Raw genomic sequence first — 19374 nt, 5'->3', positions numbered from 1 at the left:
GAGATTATCCAAGTCACTCTTCTTGAAGAGTAATTTTCTTTGTTTATTCATGCATGTCCAAGTCTTACGTTCCGCCCAGGGCGTAATGACTCATTGTAGGGCTCATCTATGTGACACTTGCATTTTTTATCATAAATAAAGGACGTCTTTTTTGCATTCAAATATTTCGTTCCCTGTCTTTCTATTTTTGCAGTTTTTCAAAATTAAAAAAAATGGCAATGTTTTGTTTAGTTTCCACTTTTTTATTTCACACTCATAAGCACATACCATCACTCATGCAGATGCACGTCACCGGATCCTATTGATAACGGTTCTGCTATGGCTCGCTTCGACTTTGAAAATCCAATCTTTCAAGCTGAAAAAGAGGGTGATGAAGACTGTGAACTCCCTGAAGAGCTTACTAGGTTATTAAAACAAGAGGAAAGGGTTATTCAACCGCATCAAGAGTCTGTTGAAATGATTAATCTCGGCACCGAGGACGCCAAGAGAGAAATCAAGATAGGGGCTGCTTTAGAAGACAATGTGAAGAAAGGGCTGATTGAATTGCTGCAAGAATACGTTGACATCTTTGCCTGGTCTTATCAGGACATGCCTGGGCTGGACACAGACATCGTGGTACACCGCTTGCCTCTCAAAGAAGGTTGTCCTCCGGTCAAGCAGAAGCTCAGAAGAACAAGACCAGAGATGGCTGTCAAGATAAAGGAAGAAGTGCAAAAGCAGTTGGATGCAGGGTTTCTAGCAGTCACCAATTATCCGCCATGGGTTGCAAACATCGTCCCAGTACCTAAGAAGGATGGAAAGGTACGGATGTGTGTCGACTACCGGGATCTGAACAGAGCTAGCCCTAAAGATGATTTCCCATTACCTCACATCGATGTTTTGGTGGATAATACAGCTCAGTTCTCGGTATTCTCCTTCATGGATGGCTTTTCTGGCTATAACCAAATCAAGATGGCACCAGAAGACATGGAAAAGACAACTTTCATAACCCCATGGGGCACCTTCTGCTACAAGGTGATGCCGTTTGGTCTGAAAAATGCCAGAGCAACATATCAACGAGCTATGGTGACTCTGTTCCATGATATGATTCATCATGAAATCGAGGTTTATGTGGACGATATGATTGCCAAATCTCAGACAGAAGAAGAACATTTGGTGAATCTGCAGAAATTGTTTGAACGGTTAAGGAAATTCAAACTGAGACTTAATCCGAACAAGTGCACTTTCGGGGTGAGATCGGGAAAATTGCTGGGTTTTATTGTTAGCGGAAAAGGGATTGAGGTGGATCCTGACAAAGTGAAAGCGATACAGGAAATGCCAGAGCCAAGAACAGAGAAGCAAGTCCGTAGTTTCTTAGGGAGGTTGAACTACATTGCAAGGTTCATCTCTCACCTAACAACCACGTGTGAGCCAATTTTCAAATTGCTGAGGAAAGATCAGGCTATCAGGTGGAATGAAGATTGTCAAAGGGCTTTCGAGAAGATAAAAGAGTATCTACAGAAACCTCCGATCCTTATACCTCCAGTTTCTGGGAGACCTCTGATAATGTACCTGTCAGTGACCGAGAACTCGATGGGGTGTGTATTGGGACAGCATGACGAGTCTGGTCGAAAAGAGCATGCCATATACTACCTTAGCAAAAAGTTTACCGACTGTGAAATCAAATATTCGCAGCTTGAGAAAACTTGCTGTGCTTTGGCCTGGGCTGCTCGCCGACTGAGGCAGTATATGTTGAACCATACTACCTTGTTGATTTCTAAGATGGATCCAGTGAAATACATATTCGAGAAGTTAGCTCTCACCGGAAGGGTCGCTCGTTGGCAAATGATTTTAACAAGGTATGATATTCAGTACACGTCACAGAAGGCCATCAAAGGTAGTATTCTGTCAGACTACCTTGCCGAGCAGCCGATTGATGATTATGAGCCGATGAAGTTTGAATTCCCTGATGAAGATATCCTGTTCCTCAAGATGTAAGACTGTGAAGAGCCAGTTGTTGAGGAGGGACCTGATCCAAACGAAAAGTGGACTTTGTTGTTTGATGGGGCTGTCAATGCTAGAGGAAGTGGAATTGGCGCTGTCATTACTACTCCGAAAGGTGCCCACATGCCTTTCACCGCTCGTTTGACTTTTGAGTGCACAAATAATGAAGCTGAGTACGAAGCCTGTATCTTGGGTATTGAGCAAGCCATTGATCTGAGAATCAAGACTCTGGACATCTTCGGAGATTCAGCTCTGGTGATCAATCAAGTGAATGGTGATTGGAATACTCTCCAGCCCACTCTGGTCCCCTACAGAGACTACACGAGAAGACTGTTGACTTTCTTCACAACAGTAAAATTGTATCATATACCTCGTGATGAGAACCAGATGGCAGATGCACTTGCTACTCTATCCTCCATGATCAAGGTAATTCGTTGGAACCATGCTCCCAGGATCGATGTGATGCGCCTTGACAGGGCCGCGCATGTGTTTGCTGCTGAACTGGTAGTCGATGACAAGCCCTGGTATCACGATATCAAGTGCTTTCTGAAGAATCAAGAGTACCCTGCAGGGGCATCCAACAATGACAGAAAGACTTTGAGAAGATTGGCAGGCAGTTTCTTCTTGAACAAAGATGATGTGCTGTATAAGAGGAACTTCGACATGGTTTTGCTCAGATGCGTGGACAGACACGAGGCGGACATGTTAATGCAGGAAGTTCATGAAGGTTCCTTCGGTACTCATGCCGGCGGACATGCAATGGCTAAGAAATTGTTGAGAGCGGGTTATTACTGGATGACCATGGAATCAGATTGTTTCAAGTATGCTCGGAAGTGTCATAAATGCCGGATTTATGCTGATAAGGTGCATGTACCGCCGAATCCTCTGAATGTGATGTCTTCGCCGTGGCCGTTTGCCATGTGGGGTATTGACATGATTGGAAAGATTGAGCCGACTGCTTCCAATGGGCATCGCTTCATCCTTGTTGCCATCGACTATTTCACCAAGTGGGTCGAGGCAGCGTCGTTCGCGAATGTCACCAGACATGTGGTTGCCCGTTTCATCAAGAAAGAAATCATTTGTCGCTATGGGATTCCCGAAAGTATCATTATTGATAATGGTTCTAATCTCAACAACAAAATGATGAAGGAGTTGTGTCAGAACTTCAACATTCAGCATCACAATTCTTCCCCTTACCGCCCTAAGATGAACGACGCTGTTGAGGCGGCAAATAAGAACATAAAGAAGATTGTGCAGAAGATGGTCGTCACGTACAGAGATTGGCATGAGATGCTACCTTTCGCCTTGCATGGGTACCGCACTTCAGTACGTACGTCGACCGGGGCGACCCCTTACTCCCTGGTGTATGGTATGGAAGCAGTCCTACCTGTTGAAGTGGAGATTCCTTCTCTAAGAGTCCTGTTGGATGTCAAGTTAGACGAAGCCGAATGGATTCGGACAAGGTTCAATGAGTTGAGTCTTATCGAAGAGAAGCGAATGGCAGCTATTTGTCATGGGCAGTAGTATCAGAGTCGGGTGAAGAGAGCCTTTGATCAGAAAGTGCGTCCTCGTTGTTTCCAAGTCGGAGATTTAGTGTTGAAAAGGATCCTTCCTCCTCAGACAGATCACAAGGGCAAGTGGACTCCTAACTATGATGGACCGTATATTGTCACCAAGGTTTTTGATGGTGGGGCCTTAATGCTTGCAACTATGGATGGTGAAGACTTCACTTCCTCTGTGAACTCAGACGCAGTTAAAAAATACTTCGTATAAAATAGACCCGTTGGACAGTAAAAAGAATAGTCCAGGCAAAAACGGGCGTCCCGGCGAACCAAGAAAATGAAAAGGTTCGAGCAAAAATTAGGGATTAAAAATGAAAAGATCGTACACCCGGTAAGTTGAAAACCTGAAAAGGCAACTTAGGCAAAAATGGGTATCCCGGTGGATTGAAAACCCGAAAAGGGCGATCCAGGCAAAAGTTAGGGATTAAGCGAATGACTGCGTTCTGAGTAGTTCTGAATCTCATCTCATGTCGATGACTGGAAATTTTCGAAAGGTAGGAAACAGTCCAATCACCTTTTCAGAAGGCTGATCATCTGGAGGATCTTGAAGACGAGCAAGTCATAGCAGAATTGGAACCCAATAGAAATCCATTTCACATTGCCGTTAGATTAATTTCTGTTTTTATCTTTTGTGCGATTACCTCTTTCCAGGGATTGCTTCCTGATGTAAATGCCTATTCAGAGGCCATTCAATCAATAAAATCATGTTATTTAGTATATCTCTGTTTTCATGTTCATTTTACTGTTTTGTTTGCCAAAATGACGTCCGAATTTTTGATAAACATTGCATCTTGACACATAAGGGCTTTACAGGTACATGCTCAATAAACATTTAAAATTGCTGTAAATTTTAAGTGCTTTGGATCGTCTATTCAGAACAGATACCCTCGGGGCATTTCCTTAAAATCCCCTGCAGATGACCGTGAATATCTTCCCCAGTGAAGTCGCCAACAGACGAATCCGGCGTCTTATCCCTGCAGAGCTGATCAGAGTGTTGGATTCTTCAATCCCCAGTAGTTTCTCACCACTGTACTACCCCAAGCGTTTGTTTCAGGACATACACTCCCCAGTAGAGTTGACAGTGCCAGACTATATATCCCCACCGGAGTTGACAGTGCCAGACTGTATCTTCCCAACAGAAGTGGCTGCTCCTTAGAGTTCGATGCCAGATCGATAATCCCAATGCCAGGTCCATGGTTTCTTTCCTTGAAGCAGAACCTCGGTACCGTATCAGTGTTTGCTCTCCCTGCTGAGTCATCTCTCGCAAATCGTGGTTGCCAGAACCATTGTAGCTTTCCTCAGCAGCAGGCTTCCAATGCCATTCTTTCCCCGATCAGAGTCTCGGTATGGCCAGAACACCGCATGGTTAGTCATCTCCCCATAGAGTTCATTGTGGTGTGTATCTCCAGCAGCCTGGCCAGAGCCCAGAGGATGGTAATCATTTCCCTAGCAGATCCCCTCGCCTCGGCCTGGCATTCTACCCAGCATTTCGCATCCCTACATGTAGAATCATATTGCATTGCATCCTTCCAAATCGCGTAGCATTTCCATCTTCATGGAGCATTACGCCATTGAAAAATTCAAACATACGCATTGTAAGCATAAAACATTCTCGGTATCCCAAATGATAAGCTAGAAGTTGTTTCCAGTACTCAGACTGAAGATTGTTCATGACTTACCTTTGTTATCCCCAGCAAGTGTCATTGGCCCATGCGCCGCCTCTATTATCATTCCCTATTTCTGCCGATGTTGACAGGCATGAAGTTTTCCGGTATCCAGACCGAAGTGGCATTCAGGTCAGTTTTCCGGTATCCAGACCGAAGTGGCATTCAGGCCAGTTCTCCCGATATTCAGATCGAAGTGGCGTTCAGGCCAATTTCCGATATTCAGATCGAAGTGGCGTTCAGGCCAATTTCTGATATTCAGATCGAAGTGGCGTTCAGGCCAGTTTCTGGTATTCAGACCGAAGAGGCATTCAGGCCAATGTTCCGGTATCTAGACCGAAGTGGCGTTCAGGCCAGTTTTCCGATATTCAGATCGAAGAAGTTTCCGACGATCAGGTCGACGCAACTTATGGCATTCAGGCCAGTTTCCCCGGTATCCAGACCGAAGTGGCATTCAGGCCAATGTTCCGGTATTCAGACCGAAGTGGCATTCAGGCCAGTTTTCCCGATGTTCAGATCGAAGTCATTTCCAATATTCAGACTGATGAGCGGCATTCAGGCCATGGTTATTTCGGTGTTACCATTTATTTTGGTATCCAGGTTAGCATTCTTTTTCGGTATTCGGGCTGACTCTCACCGTACCAGACGGATTCTTCTTTCAAGGCATTGTTACTTCACTTCACTTCAGTGCAAATTTTTGGGTTTTATTGTATTCAATCCCTTGATACCTCGAAAGTGCGAAAGCCGCCGCTATCTTCTTTTCGGGTCCCTAGTCGATAAAATAGGGGCAGCTGTAACACCCCAAAATTTGCCCTCCTCATTCATGCATTCATTTTTTAGGTCATTTAGCATTTCATGCCATATTGCATCGCGTCAATCAAAATCAGCTCCAAGAAGCTCGAACATCATCCAGGACACTTTGTGGGTTCTACTTAGACGGTCAGTCAACGCAAGGAATAGACTTGAGGTACTACCAACAGGGCCAATTGGGGCCTATTCACCGTGCAAATTTCCAAGCTTGAAGAAGCAAGAATCTGCCGCTGAGCTGTCATGCTCGCTAGGCGAGCAGATGCTTCGCCTAGCGAAGAACACTATCATGCTCGCTAGGCGAGCAGATCCTTCGCTAGGCGAAGGGCGCGCATTTCAGAAAATATCAGAAAGCTTTGGGCCTCAGCTGACCTCATTCCAAGCCCATTACCCACGAAATCAGTCTATAAATACTGAAGTTTCAGTAGAGGAAAGGACACTTGGAGTTACACTGGGAGATTCACTGGAGAGAGATCTTGAGAGAAGGAGACCTAGAAATTACTCTGCAGCAACCTTCAGGCAGCTCTGAGGAGTTCACTCCGATTCACACGCTCTTTTGCCTCCGCCTCACGCAAACCTAACAGAGCTTTACAAATCCAGCCGCGCCGTTCGATCGATCTCTCTCATCAGGTATGCCTTTGTTCCTACTACTTTACGCCTTGAATTTGAATATTATGAATGTATGAGGTAACATCAGGTGTTGCCCACGGGTTTATGTTTGTGTATAAATATATGAATTCAATGCATCGAATGTTTTAATAATTTCGTTTCTGAGATGAATTCCATAGGGTTTGGAGTCCTTGACATCGTGCAGGTATCAACGAGAAATCCAAAACCCGCAGGCCCTCGCTAGCCGCTTCGCTAGGCGAGCCTGTAGCGAAGCTTCGCTAAGCCTTCGCTAGGCGAAGCAGTCGCGAACGTGACAATATTCGTTTTTTTGTTCTCTTTATTCTAACCTGTCTTGTGTTTCCATGGCATTGTTTTCTCTTGATTTCATCCTGTTGTTCTAACCCTTTGTCGAGTTTTGTGAGGGCTCACCTGGCTTTCGCAGAGACACTCGCGTGGTTTCCCACTTTATTTGTGGGATACCCCCTGGAGTTTTATTCTGATTATTCGTGTTGACTGATTTCCTTTGACGGTCCAGCTAGAGAGGTTTCAGGGTTTCTTGCTCCTTTAACTGCTATAGCTTCGGATCTTTATCCGTGTGGTAATTTTTTTCCCTTTCTTGTACTTTATCGCTTTCTTAGCTGGAAGACCTCGATAGGAGGCAATGTTTGAGCCCCTTGGTGGCATTTTACTTTGAGATACATGTTTTGTGTTTTGTATTCGTATACCCACATGTAGCGCGGTTCCTTCGTCAAGGACTGCCTGTTTGCCCTCGAGCATCCCAAACCCTAAAACCCAAAGCAACACGTTTACTCCTTCTACTACAGGCGAGTAAGTCTCCAAAGGTCGAGCATCCGGTAGATTGCGTAGTGACGTCGTTCGTCCAAACGCCAATCCATGACCCCGTAGTTAGCCGAACTACGGCTTGCTCTGATTCTCATTCCAGATGAGATACGTAGGCATAAGACGCGATGTCTTAGCGAGCACACTAACCCCCAACCCATAGGTCAGCCGAGCTACGAAGACTCTGATTCTCATATTCAGATGAGATACGTATGTAGTGGATGCGACATCCACGCGAGTCATTTCTCTTAACCTTTTAGTAAATAGTACATTAGATAAACTCACACCCTTTAGACGAAAAACTACAAAAGTGGATCCCGTAGAATACTATGGATGCGTAGGGGTGCTAATACCTTCCCTTTGCATAACCGACTCCCGAACCCAAGATTTGGTTGCGAGACCCCGTCTTGTCCTTTCCTTTTTTGGTTTACTTTGAGCATTTCCTTTCCCTCCTTTGGGATGAATAACGCACGGTGGCGACTCTTCTGTCATTTTCTTTCGCCGGTTGTTTTTTTCGCGCACTGTATTTTTCAGGTTGCGACAATGTTGGCATTCTTTTTCCTAATTCTCTAACTTCAAAATCTCGAAAAAAGTGTTTTCAAAGGTGCTCGTATTAGCAAACCATCTCCTTCACCACTTTTACCAAAAATGATACACATTGAAAAGATGTTGATTTTTATGCACAAATACATTAAACGAATTGTGGATGTTAAAGGTGACCGTAATTACTGTAGGTGTTTAATTGGCTGCATTATATGGTAAAACACTAGCTGGATTCTAATGTCTTGACTGATGTCATGACATGGTGTGTATGTGTGACTGCATTGTAGGTTAGAATGTCTAACTGTACTCTGATGTCTTGACTGATGTCATGACACACTTGAGTAGTTACTGCAGGATGAGCTAATACAGGATTTATTGAATGTTGTGACATTCATCCCTGTCAGCAGATACTAAGGAATAGAACAGCTGGTGTTCTGTTAGAACTTAGTATTCATTTCCAGTCTGGTTATCAAGGAAATACCAGACCTGGCATAGGGCCTACTAACTGAATGTCAAACTGGATGCTATGACATTCATCATTGACAGCATATACTGAACAATAGACAGAGTGGTGTTCTGCTATACTTCAGCATATTTCTTAGTCTGTTCTTCAAGAGGATAACAAAACTGACTTAAGGCCAAATGTGTAAATGTCAAATTGGATACTTTGACATTTATTAATGTAAGCTGTTACTGTAGTATGGTCATTTTGGTCATATACAGGTCAGCAAAATTGTACAGTCTGTTTTCTGGAAAAACAGACTTAGCATATGATCCTTGATGTCAAGCTGAATGTCGTGACATTCATTCCTGACAGCATATGCTATATTGTAGGTTGTTCAGTTTTCTGTTTCAGCTTTTTCTCAGGCTATTCTTCAGGGATTCAACAGCTGAGAGAAAATCCAGGAAATCAACAACCAAGCTACATTTAATGAACCTAACAAATAGCCTATTTGTTAGTAACCTAGATGTGGAATTTAGGGGAACTCGCGTGACCTTAAATTCAGGAGAATACAAGTGTAAAGGCCCAAGTACTGCAATATAAAAGGAAGTCGTTCCTTCATTCAGAACTGGGGATTTTGAGGCGTGAAGAGTTAGTGTGTCCATCATACTTCACTGCTGTATTTTTGTGAGTCTTGTATTAGACATATCTTGTAAGCCAAGCCATTATCACGTAGATGATTGCTTTGGCATAGGGTGTTCATTGAGTTGTAAGTGTTGTGTCGCTCAAAGCTTTTAAGCGTGAGTGCTGTGTATCTTGATTAAAGCTGTTAAGCACAATCAAGAGTTGTTTGAAGTGTGACTTCAAAATTGTCTTTAATATTGATTAAAGGTAGTAATCACTGAGGTGATTGAGGGGGAGTGAGTAGGAACTCTGATCTTAGAGTAAGATTGAAATTGCATTGGGTAGGGATTAAGTGACGAGTTGTAAACGGGTGAGTTTAGCTTTGAATTAATACTACTGATAATGGATTTCCTCCCTGGCTTGGTAGCCCCCAGATGTAGGTCATGTTGGACTGAACTGGGTAAACAATTACTTGTGTTATTTACTGCACTTACTTTTAAGTGCTGCATAATTCTTGACTGTGCAGAATTGGATGTCATAACAACCCGTGTGACATCTAAAGTCTGATAACTAGAATTTCAATTGGCATCAGAGCAGGCACCCTGCCTGTAAATTTCTGGGTGAGATCTAGGGAAGTTACTTTCTAGTACCTTGGACAAGGATATAGGACACTCAAATAGACCACCCCTGTTGGATGGCTCTAACTATGATGACTGGAAGCCTCATATGATAGCTTTCTTAAGGTCTCTAGATAGTAAAGTCTGGAGAGCTGTCAACAAAGGATGGGAACATCCAACAAAGACAGGTGAAAATGGAGTCAGTGTGCAGATTCCTGAAGAAGAGTGGGACAAGGAGCAAGAGGCATTAGCTCTTGGAAATTCCAAGGCCTTGAATGCATTGTTCAATGGAATCAGTCAGAACATCTTCAGACTGGTGCACCACTGTGAACTAGCTAAGGAAGTTTGGGATACCCTCAAGGTAACTCATGAAGGTACTTCCAAGGTGAAGATGTCCAAACTTCAGATGCTGACCACCAAGTTTGAAAATCTGAGGATGAAAGAGGATGAGACTATTCATGACTTTCACATGAATATTCTTGAAATTGCAAACACCTCTGGTGAACTAGGTGAGAAAATGGCTGAAGAGAAACTTGTAAGAAAGATTCTCAGGTCCTTGCCTAAGAGATTTGCTATGAAGGTCACAACCATAGAGGAGGCGCAGGACATCTGCAATATGAAGGTGGATGAACTAATTGGCTCTCTCCAAACCTTTGAAATGGGCTTGGCTGAGAATGCTGAAAAGAAGAACAAAAGTGTAGCTTTTGTATCTAATGCTGAAGAGGAGTCAAAAGCAGGATACACTGGAGGTGATGAAAGCATATCAGAAGCCTTAGCTATGCTTGGGAGACAGTTCAACAAGTTCGTGAAGAAGATTGATCAAAGAGGTAGACCTAATGTCAAGAACATCCCGTCTGACATTAAGAAAAGATCAAATTCTGAAGAGAAGTTCAACCATGGCAAGGGAATCCAGTGTCATGGTTGTGAAGGGTATGGACACGTCAGAGCTGAATGCCCTACTTACCTCAAAATGCAAAATAAGGGGCTAGCTATCACATGGTCTGAAGGAGATTCTGAAAGTGAATCTGAAGGAGAATCTGCTAAACATGTCACTGCACTAACCAGTGTTTGTGCCACTGATGATGACTCAAGTGCAGATGAACTGACCTTTGATGAACTTGCTGCAGCTTATAAGAAGCTGTGTGTCACCAGTACAGAAGTACGTGTACAAGGAGAAAAGCAGAAGAAACTCATCAAGGAGCTGGAAGATGAGAAACTGAAGCATCTGACGGCCATAGAGGATCTAAATGGTGAGATAACCCTGCTGACCTCCAAGCTGAATCAGATGACTAAATCCATCAGAATGATGAATAAAGGAACTGACACCTTGGAAGAGATCCTAAAGGTAGGACAGAAGTCTGGAACCACATCTGGTTTAGGCTTTGGGAAAAGATCCTCAGCTGAACCCAAACGCCCAAAGGCTAAAGTTCAGAAATTCAAAGGGAAGTCACATCCAATGTCTCAACATCGGGGAACCAGGATGACTAATCATCAGAAGAGGAAATTCCAGAAATGGAAATGTCACCACTGTGGTAGGCTTGGGCATATAAAAGCCTTCTGCTACAGGCTTCATGGTTACCCGAACCAAGTCCCTCATGTCAGACCTAAGCATAAGACATTTAGGCACCATGTCTCCAACAAGAAGCGACAATGGTATGCTAGGTTAGCCCACACAGCTCTAAGAGCTTCTACCAAAGAAGACTGGTACTTTGACAGTGGATGCTCAAGACATATGACTGGTATGGAAAATCTATTGGCAGATATCCAACCTCACACTACCAGCTATGTGACCTTTGGTGATGGTGCTAAAGGAAAAATAAAAGGTGTGGGTAAGCTGGACTGCTCTGGAGTTCCAAAACTGAATAATGTGTTGTTAGTAAGAGGACTAACTGCAAACCTCATCAGCATAAGCCAACTGTGTGATCAAGGGTTCTATGTTCAGTTTACTAAGGAGCTATGTATTGTGACGAATGGTGACAATCAGGAAGTTATGAGAGGATCTAGGTCCAAAGATAATTGCTATCTGTGGGAACCTAAAGTCTCAAACTTATCCATAATAGGCTCTTCAGTCAAGGAAGAACAAGAGGTGAAGCTGTGGCATAGACGCCTTGGACATCTCCACTTACGGGGAATGAAGAAGATCATATCCAAGGAAGTAGTCAGAGGAATTCCAAAGTTGCTCATTGATGAAGGAAGAGTCTGTGGAGAATGCCAGGTGGGCAAGCAAACCAAGATGTCACATCCGAAGCTGGGACATCCTACTACTTCCAGAGTTCTGGAACTGCTGCACATGGACTTAATGGGACCTATGCAGGTTGAAAGTCTGGGGGGAAAGAGATATGCATACGTGGTGGTTGATGACCATTCCAGATACACGTGGATAAGTTTCATCAGAGAGAAGTCAGATACATTTGATGTCTTCAAAGACCTGTGCATCAGACTCCAAAGGGAAAAGGACAGTTGTGTTGTCCGAAATACCCTAATCGTAGGGTAACAAAGAGAGGTCCGAGATCACTTATTCAAAAGCAAAGTTTTACAATTAATTAGGTAACCGTAATCAAGTAGGTAATTAGGTCCATATTAAAATCAGTACATTAAGATCAATTAAGCCATTAGGGTGGATCTTCACCATGAAATTAATACATTAAAATCAATTGAGTAATTCAGGATGAATCTCCATAAGGGTATCCCACACATAAAGTGGAATACCTAGCCGGCCATTTCCTCGGGAATATGTAAACCTTTACACAATTCAGCACACGGGTTAGAGCATCAAAGTAAAGTATAATTGAAAATTGCACTACAACACACCAGTCATAATCTCAGGCCAAATGATGCAGAATTATAATAAGTCTTGGTTAGATAGACATAAGGCAGAATAGAAAAGAAACAAAGCAGCCACTGTCCCGTTCGCCTCTGCTTCGCCTAGCGACGGCTCAGCGAATGCTCGCTACAGGCTCGCTTAGCGATGTGCTAGCGAGCGGCCACGGGTTTGGAGTTTGACAGCAGCATGACCTCTGAAAACCTGAACTTTTATGGCATTTGATTACAGGAATAGTATGGTCAAACATTCATGATATTCAAGCATATTTAAATTCGTATGCGAAATCAAATTACATATTCGAAACTTCAATCATGATGCTTTATGTATATAGCGATTACCGATTAAAAACATAAAACAATAGTGATGCGCAAACCTGCTTGCAACTAAGCTGCTATGTTGAAGAGACTGATCGCTTTTGGTATCGGCTGGAGTTGGGCGGCGGTAGCTTCGGAGCGGAAGAGCGGCCTTCAGGGTTTCTTTATTCGGAACTCTCTACGGTAGCCTCCAGGGTTTCTGTGCCAGGGTTTCCGTCTGTCCTTGTCTCCGTCTTCCTCCCCCTCCTTTTTCGTTACTGAAGCTTGGCTATTTATAATGCTCTGGTTGTGACCTAATGGGCTCAGAATGAAGCCCAGAAATTCTGATATTCGCAGGCTTCGCTAGGCGAAGGAGTTGCTCGCCTAGCGAGCAAGCTATTTTGGGCTTTTACTGGATCTGGCGCTTCGCTGGGGCGAGTGTCATGACGAGGGGTTCGCTAGGCGAAGGAATTGCTCGCCTAGCGAGCAGGCCAATTTGGGCCTTTTCTGGATTGGGCCACTCGTGAGCTGGGCCTTTGTTCTTTTAAGATCAGTGCCTTGCAGAATAAGTCGGAGTGCCTTGAAAAATGCTTTGTAATATCAACGGGCAAATTTTGGGGTATGACAGTTGCCCCTGTTCAATATTCTTGAACCGAGAGAGTAGAGTGGTATGTGCACCATTCGTGGTCTGGAGGTGGAAGATTATTGAACACTAAAATGCCCCAAAAATTTGCGCTTGTCAACCAAGAGCTAGTCTTGATGGAGATGGGCTTAAAGATGCCATCCAGGGAATTTGATGATGAGAACTTCAGAGTGCGTCGTACATTAGACGATATCTGAAGACATGGATGTCGTACCGAGTCATACGATAGACCGTATAGTGAGTCATCCATTATGCTATCGACTTCGCTGGGGAGTCAGAGTGTGTTACACGCTGCTGGGGATAAGGGACCAGAATGGATCATACGCTAGACCGCGTCTGAACACCAGAGTGAGTTGTTCATTGGGCGGATGATTTCGCTGAGAATGAAAAATCAGAATGGATCATACGCTAGATCGTCTCTGAGTTGCAGAACGAAACCTCCATTAAGCGGGTGATTCCACTGGGGATAGAAGATCAGACCGGATCGTATGCTAGATCGTATCTGAGTTGAAGATCCAAATGGGTCTTATGCTAGACCGTATTGGAGTTGCAGGATGAGTCGTCCGTTAGGCTGTGTCTGATGATGAAAGGGGGTAGTCATATGCTAGACTACACTTCAGAAATGTACCGTACACTAGGTAGCATCTGAGCAGATGAAGGTCTAACTGGGTCGTATATTAAACCGTATCTGAGCAGAATGAGCCGTCCATTAGGCTGAATCTGATTATAAAAGGGGGGTAGTCATATGCTAGACTACACTTCAGAGCTGAACCATACACTAGGTAGCATCTGAGGAGATGAAGGTCTAACTGGGTCGTACATTAAACCGCATCTGAGCAGCATGAGCCGTCCATTAGGCTGAATCTGCTTATAAAAGGGGTAGTCGTACACTAGACTACAATTCAGGAATGTACCTGTCACTAGGTAGCATCTGAGGAGATGAAGGTCTAACTGGGTCGTACATTAAACCGCATCTGAGCAGCATGAGCCGTCCATTAGGCTGAATCTGCTTATAAAAGGGGTAGTCGTACACTAGACTACAATTCAGAAATGTACCTGTCACTAGGTAGCATCTGAGTAGATGAAGGTCTAACTGGGTCGTACATTAAACCGCATCTGAGCAGCATGAGCCGTCCATTAGGCTGAATCTGCTTATAAAAGGGGTAGTCGTACACTAGACTACAATTCAGAAATGTACCTGTCACTAGGTAGCATCCGAGGAGATGAAGGTCTAACTGGGTCGTACATTAAACCGCATCTGAGCAGCATGAGCCGTCCATTAGGCTGAATCTGCTTATAAAAGGGGTAGTCGTACACTAGACTACAATTCAGAAATGTACCTGTCACTAGGTAGCATCTGAGTAGCAGAAGGTCTAACTGGGTCGTACATTAAACCGTATCTGTCACTATCTGAGGACTTGAAGGTCTAACTTGGTCGTACATTAGACTGTATCTGAGTGGCGTCAGAGGACTTGAAGGTCTAACTTGGTCGTACATTAGACTGTATTTGAGCAGCATCAGAGGACTTGAAGGTCTAACTTGGTCGTACATTAGACTGTATTTGAGCAGCATCAGAGGACTTGAAGGTCTAACTTGGTCGTACATTAGACTGTATTTGAGCAGCATCAGAGGACTTGAAGGTCTAACTTGGTCGTACATTAGACTGTATTTGAGTGGCGTCTGAGGACTTGAAGGTCTAACTTGGTCGTACATTAGACTGTATTTGAGTGGCATCAGAGGACTTGAAGGTCTAACTTGGTCGTACATTAGACTGTATTTGAGCAGCATCAGCCGTCCATTAGGCTGAATCTGCTTATAAAAGGGGTAGTCGTACACTAGACTACAATTCAGAAATGTACCTGTCACTAGGTAGCATCTGAGTAGCAGAAGGTCTAACTGGGTCGTACATTAAACCGTATCTGTCACTATCTGAGGACTTGAAGGTCTAACTTGGTCGTACATTAGACTGTATCTGAGTGGTTGAAGGTCAGAATGGATCGTACGCTAGATCGTAAATGAGTTGTTGAAGGTCAGAATGGATCGTACGCTAGATCGTATCTGAGTTGTTGAAGGTCAGAATGGATCGTACGCTAGATCGTATCTGAGTTGAAGGAGTTATATGTTGGGCTGAATCAGAACGAACCGTACGCTAGGCTGAATCTGATAGTATGCTGTATTTGCGATAAATGTCTGGGATGAGCTTATAAATGCCATCGTTAGGAGGATGTCAGAATGAATGTTGACATGGAGTATATCTGAAAGATGTATCTGAAGAAGAAAGTAGTCGTACGCTAGACTACACCTCGGAATGTACCATATGCTAGGCAGTATCTGAGGGATATAGTTGAATCTTGAATGTAATTGATAAAGATGTCTGTCTGAATGGGCCTTTGTTTTGACCGTATCAAGAGGATGATTAACCTGAAAAATAAAGTTAGCTTCATGCCATGTCATGATGCATGAGATGCAAATGTTGTATGTATGCGGGTGCTGTGAAATGATGTAATGTATATGATGCGGAATGAAATAAGTGCGAACATTGTATGCAGGTATGTGATGCGAACTGATGTAATGAATGCACTATGTGTCTGAAACGTTCTTCCAGGGGACTCTACTGGGGAAATAAATCTCAGTCTTCTGGTCGGAGATATTTGTATTGATGACCCTTCCTTAGCTAGGGGTATTTGACTTTTATCTGATGGCAGAGATATTCAACAGAGCCTGGCTGGGGTAGAAGAGATGACCAGTCTAGTGATGCCAATTTCTTCTGGGGAATAACTGGCGTTGTCGGGGAATCGAATTAGCAACGGATTCATTGGGAAGCATGATTAGACCTTCTCCTCGATCCTGAAGTCGTGTAGTAATTGCTATTACTATTCTGGCATGCATTTTTGGTAAACCTTGATCATATTCAAATGCATAAATCAATTCAAATTAAATCAATGGACGTTTACGCAAACAAAACAGAAAAGTGACACGAAACCAGCTTTTTGGAAATGAAATTGTATTGATTTTGAAAGAGGGCCTGTAAACAGGCAATTTGTGTACAAGGAGACAGAAATCCTAGTAAGAGGAAATCGTCAAGAAAACAAAGAGAAAGCTATGCAGAAAAGGTCCCATTGATTTTAATTCCACCACTGTCATTATGTCTTCAAGCGTCTCATCTCCTGTTGTCGGATGGAAGTGATTGGCTTGTTCAGTCCTTGGAACTTGGTTGAAGCTGACTGAGAACGGGACATAGTCTTACGCTTTAATCCCTAATTTTTGCCTGGACCGCCTTTTCAGGTTTTCAGTCCACCAGGATACCCTTTTTTGCCCAAGCCGCCTTTTCAGGTTTTCGACTTGCCGGGTGTACGTTTTTATATGTTTATCCCTAATTTTTACCCGAACCCTTTTGGTTCGCCGGGATGCCCTTACTTTTGCCTAGATACGTCGACCTAGCGGGTCTCTTTTATGCGTAGTATTTTTTAACTATGTCCGCGTTCACAGGATGCGGGAAATCTTCGCCATCCATCGTAGCAAGTATCATGGCTCCACCAGAGAATACCTTCTTAACTACAAAAGGCCCTTCGTATGTGGGAGTCCATTTACCTCTGGGATCACCTTGCGGTAGAATGATACGCTTGATCACCAAGTCACCAATTTGATATACCTGTCTCTTGACCTTTTTGTTAAATGCCTGGATCATGCGCTTCTGATATATCTGCCTATGACAAACAGCCGCGAGTCTCTTCAATCAAATTTATCTGATCGAGTCGAGTCTGAATCCATTCATCTTCATCTAAGCCCGCCTCTTTCATGATTCTTAGAGAGGGAATCTGGACTTCCACTGGTAAAACGGCTTCCATTCCGTAGACTAAAGAAAAAGGAGTTGCTCCTGTCGAAGTGCGTACTGAAGTGCGATAGCCATGAAGAGCAAATGGTAACATCTCATGCCAGTCTTTGTACGTTACTGTCATCTTTTGTATGATCTTCTTGATATTCTTATTAGCAGCCTCCACGGCGCCGTTCATATTTGGCCGGTACGGAGAAGAGTTATGGTGTTTTATTCTGAACTGCGTGCAGAGTTCAGTAATCATCTTGTTGTTCAAATTAGTACCATTGTCAGTGACAACTCTTTCAGGAGACAACAGGTTTCTCAAATAGATATTTGATAGAATCCATCTTAGAAGTCAATAAAGTGGTATGATTCAACATATACTGTCTTAGTCGGCGAGCAGCCCAAGCCAAAGCACAACAAGCTTTCTCGAGCTGTGAGTATCTTGTTTCACAGCCGGTACCTTTTGCTAAGGCAGTATATGGCATGCTCTTTTCGACCAGACTCGTCATGTTGCCCCAACACACACTTCATCGAATTTTCTAACACGGTCAAATACATGATGAGAGGTCTTTCTTCAACTGGTGGTATCAGAATTGGAGGTTCTTGGAGATACTTCTTGATTTTGTCAAAAGCTTCTTGGCATTCATCATTCCATACCATCTCTTGATTTTTTCTCAGTAATTTGAAGATGGGTTTGCAGGTAGCAGTCAAGTGTGGAATGAATTGGGCAATGTAATTCGAGTGCCCCAAGAAACCTCTGACTTCTTTCTTGTTTATTTCAGTACCCAGATTTACAATTTCAATTGATTCCTCATGCGGCTGTATAGTCTTTTCTTCTTGCAGTAGTCGGGCAAGTTCTCCAGGGACTTCACAATCTTCCTCGCTTCCATCCTCGGCTTGGTAGATCGGATTTTCAAAGTCATAATGAACAGTAGCAGAGTCATTACCAACAGGATCCATAGTGGATATGGATCGGCAAATTGTTACGTGAGTGTGTGTAAGAAAACATAGCTTGTTTGAAAAATGACAGGAAAGATAAAGAGCGCAATATTTGAATGCAAAAAGTCCATTGATTTATTGAATATGAATATGCTTATGAAAATGACAAAACCCTTGAAAAATTAGCTATTGTGCCCCGGGTATAGACACAATGCTTTTGAAATACTAAAATAGCAATAACAATTACTCCCGACTAAAGGAAATCGGGATAGTGTCTTCAGCCTTCCAATTATTGAGTCCGCCACCAATTGTTGGGTAGACCCAGCTATCCAGGTCGCAATCGCTGTCGGCATCCTCTATAGCATTAAGAGTTTTGTCATGATTAGGCAGAGGAGCAGTGATGACCTTAGGAGTCTCAGGCGGATTCAATTCAAATTCTCCGGCGTCGATCATATCCTGAATTTTATTCTTCAACGACCAACAATCGTTCGTATTATGCCCGGGGCTATCGGAGTGATACGCACACCTGGCGTCGGGATTATAACTAGGAGAAGTAGTGTTGGGTTTTGCAGGAGGATCTCTAAGGGTAATTAAATTTGCTTTTAGCATACCCTGCAGTGCCTGTACTAAAGTCATATTGATCTTCGTAAACTGCCTTCTTCCCGGGTTAATGTGCCTCACAGATTTCTTGTCTTTTTTCTTCTCGAGCAAGAGAGCCTTCAGTTCTTCCTGCCCATTGGATAAGTTCAAGATCATCTCCTGGAGTTGAGCATTCTGAGTATGGAGATCCTTGACAGTTCGTTCGAGGTCCATTTTTCTGTTTGCATGAAAACCGTGAGAACATTGATCCCTTTAGAACACCTGTTATGCAATGTTATGCTATGCAATGTATGAAATGTTTTCAAGGACTTTTGGAATTTAACTTTGCCTAAACTACCAAAAAGGAAAATTCTTTTTCTTCTTTTTTTTTTTTTTTTTTTTTACAAAATAGAGCAAAGTTAAATCCCTAAGTCCTCGAAATGGTTAGTTCAATGCCATGATGTTATGATGATGTTATGATGTTAAGTAAATAACAAGCATAAGCAAGTCACACAAACATCATTCCTAAGTTTTAAGGCTTGCATGAGTTCCATAGGTAAGTACCCTCCCCACTGAAGTTTGGTT

Source organism: Lathyrus oleraceus, chromosome 4, assembly GCF_024323335.1.
Source record: "Lathyrus oleraceus cultivar Zhongwan6 chromosome 4, CAAS_Psat_ZW6_1.0, whole genome shotgun sequence".
In the NCBI taxonomy this organism is placed as follows: domain Eukaryota; kingdom Viridiplantae; phylum Streptophyta; class Magnoliopsida; order Fabales; family Fabaceae; genus Lathyrus; species Lathyrus oleraceus.
The sequence above is the reverse complement of the archived record's forward strand: the minus strand, read 5'-3'. Positions refer to the sequence as shown.